Here is a 13,418-nt window from a genome sequence, read left to right as displayed (position 1 = left end):
GTAACAAAAACATTACATGGCGTTCAAGGAAGTAAAGAAACGAAACAATATCTTTCGACCATGGTCAAGCGGACTTCGAGCCATACAGGCTAAACCGGCGGTAGAACGTAAGAGGACCCACGATGGTAATCGTTCAGCATCTACCGGGCAAATTGTTCGCGACGAACTTTCGTCAACGGGGTTACCGGGATTCGCTGGTCTTCCAGCGTCCAGAGCTGGGAACCGGGGCGCTTATCCGCAAATGGCCGGTTCGGGTTTAACCGGTTGCGAAGGAACTATGAATGGTATGGTCAGCAGGCAAAGCGCCGTGAACTCACTGGCCGCCATGGAAGCCAACGTGATTATGAGTCGTTGGTCCACCAAAGGCACCAAAAAACAAAGACCTAAGAGGTTTCAGTGTCCTCACTGTCAAGTCTCCTTCAGCAATAATGGACAACTGAAAGGACATATCAGAATACATACCGGTAAGACGCGTTTCACTTTCCCAGACAAAAGCGAACGCGTTTAACAAGATTTGTTTATGTTATCGCGTCGTTTTCCAATGATTGCTCTGTTTTACATTATTATCAAAACAACCCATAAACACAGATCTGATAAGCCTAACTGTGGTCCGTTTCGCAGGTCCTCATCATTTTTATATATCATAAAGTAAAATCATTTTTGTAACAGTCTCTTAAAATCCTCATTGTAGAATCAAAGCCTCGCGGAGGGGCTGCCAAAATCTCCCCACAGTAGACGCCCTTGCTCGGGGTTGGCTGACTTATTTCAGATACAAGAACAAGAGTATATCGATCTGAGTTCGATTATATCTGACGTCATTCGCTGTACTGTATAGATAAAACAGTCAACGTTACTGTTCTCATTGGAAATCGAAAATTCTAAAAGCTTTTTAAATATGAATATTGGAAAACAAAACTTAATTTTATACAAATAATGTGTAGGGAGAATTTTCAGTTCATAGCTCATACGAAATCAAGTACGCTCGGTCAAGTACTAAATTTGCTGGTGGAATGCTGGAGAGTAATTTTTAACTTAAACGTTTCAGTTAACTATTTTTAGGTGTAAATATAATCGAGTTTATCCCTTCAAAAGAATAAATCGTTAAACAACGTACCATCACGCATTAATTCATTAACATATACTATTACGCTTGATCACAAATTTTAGAGGCCTCGTAAAATGTTCCGACACTGAGGCGAAAAAATATGAATTTAATTATTTAAGAAACCTAGTAGGTTACTACTAACTTTAACCTCGAATTTCTCAGACCACATATGGAAAATTTTAATATCTAGTTACGTTTACAGTTTCATTGAATTCGGAAAAGTTTAACTACGACAATGACAATAGCAAACATTTCGCTATTTGTTCATTGTTAACGGAGCTTCACATCAATTAGTGATTAAATCCCAATTTCTTTCCTATAGGAGAGAGGCCATTCGCTTGTGATCATGCCGACTGCGGCAAGACCTTCACGCGCAACGAAGAGTTGACTCGCCACAAGCGGATCCACACCGGAGTGCGACCCTTCCCGTGTCCGCTTTGCGGTAAGAAGTTCGGCCGCAAGGACCACCTGAAGAAGCACGTCAAGACCCACCAAAGACCGCCGCCCATGCAACTGACCTCTCCAGTCGCCTTCTCATCCCTGCCCGGTTCCGCCATGATGCCGCCCTACTGCATGCCCCTCTCCGAACTGTTCTGGGCGGGCATATTTTGATAAGGTGCCGCTTATCGAGAGTGTTACAAAAACAAATCAACATTTTAATTTAAATACGTGTGCTGGAACAATTATATAGGCAAGCGTGTAACAAAATATTTTACAATGGACAATCTTTCCGGAAGAAATAAATGAATGTTAGAATTGGAAAATGAAGAGTGAATGTAATATAATATTTATATATTTTTCTCAATACATATATAATACGTATTTTTGTGTACGAGTAAATATAGCAATTAAAGTATTTTAAAACAATTCAAGTTGGAATTAACTGCTTAAGAATTGTTTAAATTGAATCTTGTTTCGTATTCGACGGGATATATTTGAATGCATTTTATTATTATGTGTTATTATACAGGTTAAGCCAGCGCTAGAAATTTGTGTCTAGATGAGCTTTGCTGTAATCTACACTCCTACACGTTTTCAAGGTGTGGCTTAACCTTTTTATTATTTCCATTTAAAAGCACAATTACGTTTGTAGGCATATCCCACTTTGGATAGACCAATTTATTCATAATGAAGGTGAAATGGGTACAATTATAGTTAACTGGTTCTGCTCCAATTATAAAGTTTTTCCTATAAAATATTTAAAAAAATCTAGGTTCGCGGAAGTTTGATAAAAAATTATTTTAATATTTGGCCAAAATTTAGTTTAATTTTGTTTTTCTTTTATCGTCGCGAGTTCTACTATAATGTTAACTGGTTCAAATGTGTATTTTCAGGGTAAAGTACTATAATTATGAAACAAATGCTATAGCCGAATTAGTTTCTGCCACAAAATTGCCACCTTTTCCAAAATATTGCTATTTAAATTTATTTTCTGCCACAAAAAATACCACCTTTTCCAAAATATTGCTATTTAAATATAGTTTTGCCACAAAAAATTCAACCTTTTCCAAATATAACTATTTACATTTCCCGATGGAAAAACGAAATAAAACGAGATTTCGCGTTATAGTAGAACTCGCGACAATAAAAGAAAAGACAAAATTATTTTTTTAAATATTTTATTTGAAATATTCAGACCAAAATCATAGGAAAAACGTTATAATTGAAGCAGAACCAGTTAACTATAACTCTACCGTGAAATGCATGGGTAAATTAGGACCAGGATAATTTAATTCCTGCATGCTACAGAAGAATTAGAGCTAATTGTATTCTAATTCAGGATATAATAATTACGTGTTTAAATGCCTCGACATCTTAAAAGAAAGGAATTGTTAATATTTGTAAATTAGCTGATCTTAAACGGTAATTAATCAAGTAAGAGCTATTTTTCTATGATTTGAGAGCCTAATTGGTTCCCATTTCTGAACGGAGGCTTTATATCGCGTTTTCTTGTTTGTCGAGCCTGGTTATAAAATCAACTTTGACACATTAAATTATTAAGATGTCCGAAAACCGAAAGTGCAATAGTTTAAATAGTAACCAGCTATTTTTGTATCCAAAACAAATATAATTTTGTAAGTGTAAACCAATTTTAATTTTGGACAATTTTTAATCTATTTTTTCCTCTTAAAAGAATTGGTATTAGCGGCTTGGCAACTAGTTTTACCAGCTCTGGGTATAATATGAACTTTGCAAAAGTAAATAGGGTGATAAAGTGTTGGACTTGAACTGGCAAGCGCCGACGACGTCTTTGAGTAGCAAGCTATTTTTCAAGATTTGGTTTTCATCTCGTCATACTTGTTTCAGGTATTTTGTCAAAAGGTGAACAACGCCTCGATAAAAATTAATTCGCTTCTTTTCGGGACTTTTAAAAGAATAATCTAAACATATATCCCATTATATTTTGCGCAGCTATTTCTTAATTTTTCTAAAATTTTGCAGATTTCAATGAAAACCAATAAAAGTACAATAACTTCCTATTTGAAATTATAAAATGGGCCTGAAATTCTTAAAAATTTTCAAATGTTTGTTGCAATTCTATTGACTTTTTGAAACACATGTTTTACACGGTTTACCCCCACTTCGCTCAATCCCATTTCGCCCTTTATTTTGTCGGGAATTTTAACGAATCTAAACACAATGAGGTATGGTAGAAATACTGATGAAATATTTCATTGTTTGCTCTGTACTAAGTATATAAGTGGCGAAAATTTCATTTGTTAACCTAACCTAACATAACCTACGAAAATATAAGCTTAATTAAAAAAAACAGGCAGATTTGGACTTAATAGATAAATAAAGGCTCATATGGGCTTAATAAGTTTAACGTTATTTTACCTCACCAAAATAGCACGAGGAGCTGTTTTTTCAGCACAACAGATACGACAATTCGATCTTAGACAAAAGATCGAAAAACGACACAACTGGTTGATGGTTTTATTTATACGTCTTATAACTTAAACTACAGGCTCCTAAACGGCCAAATTATAATACGAAATTTAATACTAATTTAATCATACTAATTACGATTCTTTTGAAACAAACAACCGTTATTGTCGGTGTCATAGCTGCAAAACTAATATTGCGTAATACGGGGTTTTTTTCGCTTTAGTACAGTCCAAACAAAGAGATACTTTGTCAGTATTTCTACCATACCTCATTTTTCGTAGATCCGTTAAAACACCAGACAGCAAATTGGGCAAAATGGAAATTGGGTGAAATGGAAATAAACAAAATTGCTTTTGGGCGAAATGGGAACACACCGTTCTGAACATCACTTAACAACAGATGATCCGCTGTGAATGCTAAAATACTTGGCGGCTTTATATTGTTTAGTATTAATTACAGTGTAGATTAACTGAAATACGATGACAGTTCAAAAAACCTATTTCATTTTGTTCTTTCCATTTTTAAAATGGCCATTCGTAAAATGTTATTTCCATAGATTTAGTTGTCGCAATACGGATGTCATCTCCTCAGATAAGTCAATTGGTGACAGTAGTATAGACGGTGTATCCGACAAAGACAACTATAAGTTATCATTTGAAACAACATTATTACTATCTCTATAGAGGTATGTAAGGTTAGTTTTGCTCAAATGTCTTGAAAGTGTTATCTTCAGAATTGGTCTACGACGGCGCTAACATGGATATGCGTGGTATTGGTATGTCCTTCAAAATAGCTCAATTTCCCAGATGCACGTTCTTTACATTATACACGAAAAAAGAGGGAAATTTGTATTTAATTCGCGTATCAAATTTCAAGCGTTTAATATACCCTGGGTGCCTTACCGAGAACTTTGCGTGTATGTAGAATGGCTAGACAACAAAGACCTCCGGCCAGTTCGGGTACATGCGCCAAATCAGTCTAGCGGGACCGGCCGAGGACAGATCCCGCGATTTTCAACGCTCGGATCGAGTTCGGAACCCGGATCGGTCGGGAGAGCTGAACGCGGATTGACCCGCGTGTGACGAATCGAAAGATACATAAAAGTTCCCGATTATAACTTTTTCAGGCACCGATCATCGACATCCGTTTACGTCGGAACCTTTCTCAAAGATCGTATGGAGCGAAATATTCATTTGAATTGTATAAGTAACAATGAGGGATCTTGACGATAGATGGCACTCTTGACTTTTCACGGACCACCGCGTATTCTCTACTTGACTTTATTAATTACTACCTTCCGCTGGCGACATCTTTGTCCATAAAGAGCCTTTATTGTGAAAGCCAATAGATTATTTCATAAGTAAGAAAGATGGGGTTAGCCTTTCCACATTCATTTAATAAAAATTTCTACTAAATAAAAATGAATAATAAGTCACAAGGCAAAGCTTTATTCGTATATTCCTAGTGACTCTAGACTTGTAAAAGTAAGAAACAGTGACGTAGTTGCGGTATGGACTATATAGATTTAACAATTACTGGTATATCAATTTTCACCTCTGACAAATAATTTTTGTGGCTCAATTTTTTTATTTAATATCTACCAGAACGCGTGAATTTCTAATTGGGAGAATGATTATGTTGTGACTATCCGTGGACAACATGCTCTAGTTTTGTCCCTGTCACAAGATTGGAGAAGAAATAAATTGAGGCTCTTGTTTTAGCGACTCATCAGATACCGGACCCGTTTGATTGGCATTTAAGGGGTTGAGCATACTTTATTTAAATAAATAAATAAATTAATGGTGAGATTTGTTTTATCGTCATAGATCTATCGACGGCCGTGACTAACGGGTAGCCAACATAATAGGTATAACCATAAGTCTATAATATTGTTCCATAAGTTTGTCACTTTGGGGAATATTTTATTGAGAGCTAGTAACGGAGTGACATCATCACAAGAAGAAAATCTCCCCCTAGCGAGGTGCTGTCAAAGGCTACGTGTGACGCGTTAGCAAGTGGACGCAGAACGGTGACGAAACCCGTAATGCAGTCTATCTTGTAAATAGCTGTCAGTAAAACTTTTGCATGTGAACAATAGGAAGTGTCGTACTTATGTAACAATATTATACAATTATGGTATAACGTTTTTATTATTTTGTAACTATACATACAGACAAAATTGATGTAATATATTCACAGTAACCCTGAATTAAATTTTATACATTTTATATATTTGGTTTTTGGCGAAAATCAGAATGAAAGCGTAATCCATTAGTAACATAATAACAGTAAGTAAGACACAAGTTTGCTATTGTTTTAATGCTAATTTTCGACAACGCTCCGACTTGTACTTGCGCTCGAACTGGGTAGCGTGTTTTCGTCCTTGGTAGTAGTATTATTCACCTTAGGCATATTTAGACAAAAGGGGGCTCTGCGCTGAGAACTAAACCTAGATTACGAAATAGCTCGATGATAATGTTTTCTAATTGACATACTAATTGTTATTATGTTACTTATGGTAATCTTAGATGACATTGTAATTGCTGAACACGTTCTCTAATTGAAATGCGAACTCGGCGCTTTGAGAAACCTTAAATGCAATCATACGGCATAATAAGCTCGATCTGGGGTTGACTTTTTGTCACGGGGGGGGGGGGGGGGGGGATTGAGCCCAAAAGGTGTGGAAAGAGGGAGGGGGGAGTTCGATGGCCCTACTTGACAAAACACGAGTAGCCTTTATGAAAACGTTTTCAACAGCTATTCAAGCTTAAAGCGATATAATAACACGCCGGAGAACAGGGTCCTCCACGCCAGCATCTAGCCTGCCTTTTATTATCACAACCCGGTAGAATTTTCAAGCACTCGGTAGTTCGTGTAACCCCACGAAGAGAGTAAAAGCCGCGTCGATTATTTAAGTAGCAGCTTCTTCCCCATACTTGGCGTTCTACAGCCAAATAGCGTCGCCGGTTTCCCGGTTATTATTCGGTTTCGGCCCTCTAAGAGACTCGACTTTTAAAAAGGTGCCAAATTTCTGGCCGACATAAACGGAGGGAAGAGGATATATATAAATCGACCTTTTTTATTTCTCCGGCTTCGAAACGTTTTGAAAACGTTCGCCGAGTATCGCGTCCACATTGTTAAAATATTTTTCTTTCGCGGCGCGTTTGTAAGAGACCGCGCGGAGGATTCAATGCCTGCCCGAGATGCTGAGAGAGAGCTCCTTGAAAGTGATAAACTATGCGCCTATATGGAAAAGAGTATAGGTGTTGAGGCGCGCGAAAGGTCACACCTTCTAGACGTATTTGTTACCAGTTAAAAACCTCCTCCAGATAGAAAAAGGACGCCATTTCAAAAGAACTTCTTTCTTTGGACGCGAGATATATACCACCTTCGTATGCCTCTTTGTATAATAAGCTTCCTTCGCGATTTAAATACCGAACGCGCACCGTCTCACTGGAAAATTATAAAACACTAATGCCAGGCTCACGCTTAACCGCCAAAACCAGTTTGAGTTGGTATGAATGCTAGTTTTGACGAATAATATTTGATTTCAAGCGATACCAAATGTAATTAGCTTCTTCTGGTATTAAATACTGAATTCCTAGAAAATTATAAAACACTAATGCCAGGCTCACGCTTAACCGTCAAAACCAGTTTAAGTTGGTATGAATGCTAGTTTTGACGAATAATATTTGATTTCAAGCGATACCAAATGTAATTAGCTTCTTCTGGTATTAAATACTGAATTACTAGAAAATTATAAAACACTAATGCCAGGCTCACGCTTAACCGTCAAAACCAGTTTAAGTTGGTATGAATGCTAGTTTTGACGAATAATATTTGATTTCCAGCGATACCAAATGTAATTAGCTTCTTCTGGTATTAAATACTGAATTACTAGAAAATTATAAAACACTAATGCCAGGCTCACGCTTAACCGTCAAAACCAGTTTAAGTTGGTATGAATGCTAGTTTTGACGAATAATATTTTATTTCAAGCGATACCAAATGTAATTAGCTTCTTCTGGTATTAAATACTGAATTAGAAAATTATAAAACACTAATGCCAGGCTAACGCTTACCCGTCAAAACCAGTTTAAGTTGATATGAATGCTAGTTTTGACGAATAATATTTGATTTCCAGCTATACCGATTGTAATTAGCTTCTTCTGGTATTAAATACTGAATTACTAGAAAATTATAAAACACTAATGCCAGGCTCACGCTTAACCGCCAAAACCAGTTTAAGTTGGTATGAATGCTAGTTTTGACGAATAATATTTGATTTCCAGCGATACCAAATTTAATTAGCTTCTTCTGGTATTAAATACTGAAATCCTAGAAAATTATATAACACTAATAAGAATGCTTTATTAAATAACACTTAATTATATGTTGAAGACCATGCTTTATCAAATTATCACTTATAGAGATTTGTTTCATAGTTTCTTTATTCGAGTTTTTCCGATTTGCTTTCCAAAAATATGATCCTGATGTTAAAACCATCTACATTCTACACTTTTAAAATACATAAATGCTAAACATGTTGGTATTATTCTAGAACCTTTCACATTAGATATGTTTTGAGCTCCCAGAACCACAAAACGCTCGTCAATTTCTCCATTAAGTCTTGAAATAATTAAAAATTATTTTTTATTTTATTTATTTTATTGAAAAATAATTGACTTTATAGGTATATAAATTTATATAATTTTATCAAATTATACTACTGTATCTGCATTTATGACAAATAGTTACGAAACTTGTAGATTTTATAATACGTACTTGGGGTGTCATTTCACGTCCTCCGTTATGGAAAATAACCGACCAATAACGCCAAATATTCTCACCACCTTTGACGTAATGATTTTTATGAGTTAGAATTGGAAAGGATCCTAAGTTTAATATCTAAGACTGTTCTTTAGCACTAATTTACCGGTTTTCATTAATTTGGGAAAAACAATAATAAATTTAAACAAAATATGTATATCCATTTTCTATAGTCTTAACAAATTTAAACAAACATTATTTTACCAAAGCAGTTTAAATGGAGATTTAACGGAGGGACCTATGAATTATCAGATATTAATGATATTTTAGATTTAGAGATTTTTTGGGGATAATTAAAAGAAAAGGCATATTTTAGTTCATGTCATAATTGTTTGAAAATAATTGTAGTCAGCTTTCGTAAATTGATGTACATATTTATCAGTTGGAAATGCATATATTTTGAAACTCTTGGTTTAAATTTGAGCCTTGGCACCATAATAGCAAAAGTAGCATAAGACCCAAAAGTGTGTCAGCTGTACCTTCGCGCCTATTAAAATTTCTAGTGAGACCTAGTCAGACTATAGACCACATAACCTACTAGTTGGAATAGTACTAGCAACTTTATATTTAATCTATAGTCTGGCGCGATTATCTCTCTTCGATTTATTCGCCCGTAGACATACGTTCTAAAACGCCTCACTTGGCGGCGCTGGAGTACCTCGATTTTGATGACGTATTTTCTGACCCCCCCCTTCGTTTCCCTGTTTTACTTTGCGACACCCTTTTGGGTCTTATGCTACTTTTGATAATAGTAAATAGATAAAATATTAAATTGTAAAATATGATGTGTTAAATAACAGCATTTAACTTCGATATTTTTACTGTTATATTTGTTGTAACTAATAACTAAAACTAATCTATTTAAAACAAAAAGAACTAATATCCTTCAATATATGTTGTTTTCCGATCCAATATTTTTCGTATAAGAGTTAGCTCGTAAAATACATTTAGGAAGGCCACGAGTGTTTTGCAATTTAATTTTTATGAAATATCAAAAATCGAAAAGAATTAAATTATAGAATGATGGGAGTGAAATTCCTACTTAGCCACATTATATTTCTCCATATCTCTAGCCATCATGCTAAAATATGATCAGTTCACTCAGAAACAGTGGAAATACCTGATAATAGAGAAAAATTGTTTTTACTACACTGTATTAACCTTGTTTGCCTCGAATTTATTATTAAGTAATCAAAGGATTAAATTATATATAATATAATATAATTTATTTTAAGTTTGAGTTTCTCTTGGAATTAATAGAGTAATAAATAATAATAGTTAGTGTAGGGAGATGTTGCGTCGGTATATGCCTATTAGCGCAGTTCCCGTTAGCGCAGTTCCTATTTGCGCAGTTCCCATTTGCGCGGTTTCCCAAAAGCGCAGTTCTCAAAAGCGCAGTTGCCAATAGATCGGTTTCCCAATAGCGCGGTTTCCCAATAGTGCGGTTCCCCAATAGCGTGGTTTCCCAAAAGCGCGGTTTCCCAAAAGCGCGGTTTCAATTATTACGTATATGTATATAAAAATTAATGAAAATAAACCAAAGGAAATTTGAAGGAGATTCCAACCACCCAATTGGTCTCGAGGTAAAGCGTCCGAGTGCTGTTTAGGAATTCCGAGTTCGAATCTCCGTTGGGGAAAGTAAGTTCAAAAATATATTTCGATAATTTCGATTAATTATCCAAATTTCAGGTTAGGTTAGGTTAGCCGGGCGCGCCGCAGGCGCGTAGGCACTGTAGGTTAGGTTAGGTGTTTTCGACCCAGTTGTTGAGATAGGGCTTACGAAAATCATGTTTCTATATATAAAAATTTTTTAAACAAATATTTTGTATTTTTTAGTATGCTGTATATATATATAAACGTTTGTTCGGGAAAGTGCGCAAACGGGAAACTGCGCAAATAGGAAACGGCGCTATTGGGAACTGCGCAAATGGGAAGCGTGCTTTTGGGACACTGCGCTTTTGGGAAACCGCGCTTTTGGGACACTTCGCTTTTGAGAACTGCGCTTTTGGGAAATCGCGCAAATGGGAACTGCGCTAGTGGGCATAAACCGTTGGCTCGCGTGGCGTGAAGGGCTTGCCACCACCCTCCTACGCATTGTAACCCGACCACCTGAATTAATGGCTTTAAAAGTCGTTTGATGACTTAGGCCTAAGGTGGTGCCTTGGGTATTAGCCTAGCTGATTATTAACCTCTTCATTATTTGCCTTTCAAAAATATCACTTTTAAGTAATTTAATAGCTACAACACAGTCACTGAATTATAGAAAATTAATCCTAGATACATACATGTTAAAATGCCGGTCGCACTCGTGACTCATCAGCTGAGATTTTCTCTCTAGGCAAAAATCAGTTGGTTAAAAATACTGTGGAAATATCAGAGATGGCATTACATTCTCCTTCATGTAGCGTCAATCTCAAACATACAAAATTAACCCTATAATAACTCTTAGATTAAATTTAACCAATTAACCTCAATTAAGCTGTGTTATAGTTCTAGAAATAATTCGTTTACTAGAAAGTTTTAAATGTGTAGAGAATTTTATGGGCTAATTGTTTCTACGAAAGCAGAGGCTTAAAGGCTTAAGATGTATTACAATTAATTTTAATAATGGTGATGATAATATTGATCTAAAAAAATTAAAATAGGTATAAATAAAGAGATTTAAATAAAAATTACCATACCAAAAGATGTATGTAGCAAAGTGCTAAAAATGAGATTCACTCGTTAAAGTTGAATCAGACAAAATTTTATTTTTGCATTTTGCGACGGAGCTGGTAACGAACTGCGCCGGTGCAAGTTTAAAGCCTTCCACGTCAAAAATGTTACACTATGTCAACTAACCTTCGTTAAGTAGTGCAATTCTATTACCTTCCCTGTTGAAGTCGACAGTAGTAATTAAGGTTGTTAGTTTCCATAGTACTGAATCTTGAGGAGGATTAAAAATGCTTAATTTACAACTTTCTTTAAAGCAACTTACGCAAATAAATATATTTGTTTTTGTTAAATTAATAATTAATACTACATCAACTTTTTAATGGTCGTTTAATAAATTGTTAATGATTGTTTATATTTAAATTGGGATCTAAACCTGTGTATAAAGAAATAGATATGGAAATTACGTTAATTTGACTAAAAGTTATGAAACACATCTAGGTTTTTGAGATAACAGTAATTTAAATATTATTAAATGAGTAAATTTCTTCAACTATAAATAATTGCAATTTATTTTAAGGAAGTTTGCCATAGAGCGACTGTATTAAATTAATTTATGTTTTAATTTTTTAAGTGCAATTCCAAAACGGTTAAATTAATTTCGAAGTACCTTTGATCCTTCGAACACTTTTTTGGTAAATCAAGCAACATTTTCAGTGATATAACTAGGGGAAATTGGATCAATGCATCTTCAACTATTTGTTTGTGATTAAGCCCGTTTTGAGCTATATTGCCTCTTTTACTAATATTGTCTGCATAATTTCTTACTTTAATCATAACATAATTTTTAAATTAGATATTTTTATTTAATTAATTTAATTGGAATTAAATCTGAGATATAAATACAACAGCGAAATGGCTAACTATCAGAATGCCCAAATCAAATCCAGATTGAAGAAACCCATACTTCGAAAATCGCCAAAGATCAAAGCGAGTGAGAGGGAAATGAACAGAAGAGTTGGGAAAAAGAATTTTCTAGCGGCCCACTACAAATTGAAGCTTCTGTTCTGCCGTATTCAAAGTACAATGCAAGATGGATTACGTTACAAAATAGCCGTTGCCCAGGGCCTCCGAGGCCGTGACTCCATCTTCTCTCGCTTCTGGAAGTTGAAAATACAACACCTTCCGAGCCATTCCACGGTTGCAAACTTTAAAAGGACGCCGCGCTCGCCATTGTCCATTCCAACTGGTCATAGCAGACTCAAAGGTCCACCGACACAGTTGAAAGTCGTTACCAGAAATACCCCCGTGCAAAGGCGTGGTCGTATAATCAGGGACCGCAACGCGTGCACTGAAAACTTTATAAACTTGGCGTAAAATTTATTACTTGGTCCGGTCAACATACGGACGATCTCTTCTAAGCTGACCAATTCGACACTTTGTAGAAAACCTCTCCATGTTTTCGCGTTTCAAAATGCTGATACACTAAAACGTGACAATACGCGCCTTGATTTAACGGGAGGAGTAGTATAAAATGTATACTGGCGTATACAAAACACGGGCCGTTTATTGTGGTACAAACTTTCTTTTACGGTTTTTTAAACTTTTTGATTTTCCGGCACGAGCATTTTGGCTTTTTAAGTATAAATAGGGTTTCCCAATTCTACGATTTTTGTAACGTTTGTCCGCCCAATGGCCGGTTTGAAATCGCACCCAGAACATCAGTCGTTTTAATTTTACTTTTGAATCGCGAAAATATCCAAAGTGATCGATCAAAAATGTGACATTCCGATTAAGTGATTTCTAGAGTATACGAAGATTACTAGAAACGCGGCTGTGGTCATTCTGTCCGTTTCGGTCAGCTCATCGAAGCGTTCACTCCCCTTCAATAGACTCCGCTTTGGTTCAAAGGTTAACGGGAAGTAACGCGATACGATCTTTC

Source organism: Leiobunum rupestre, chromosome 4, assembly GCF_980474605.1.
Source record: "Leiobunum rupestre chromosome 4, qqLeiRupe1.1.hap1, whole genome shotgun sequence".
In the NCBI taxonomy this organism is placed as follows: domain Eukaryota; kingdom Metazoa; phylum Arthropoda; class Arachnida; order Opiliones; family Sclerosomatidae; genus Leiobunum; species Leiobunum rupestre.
Note: the sequence above shows the minus strand (reverse complement) of the source record.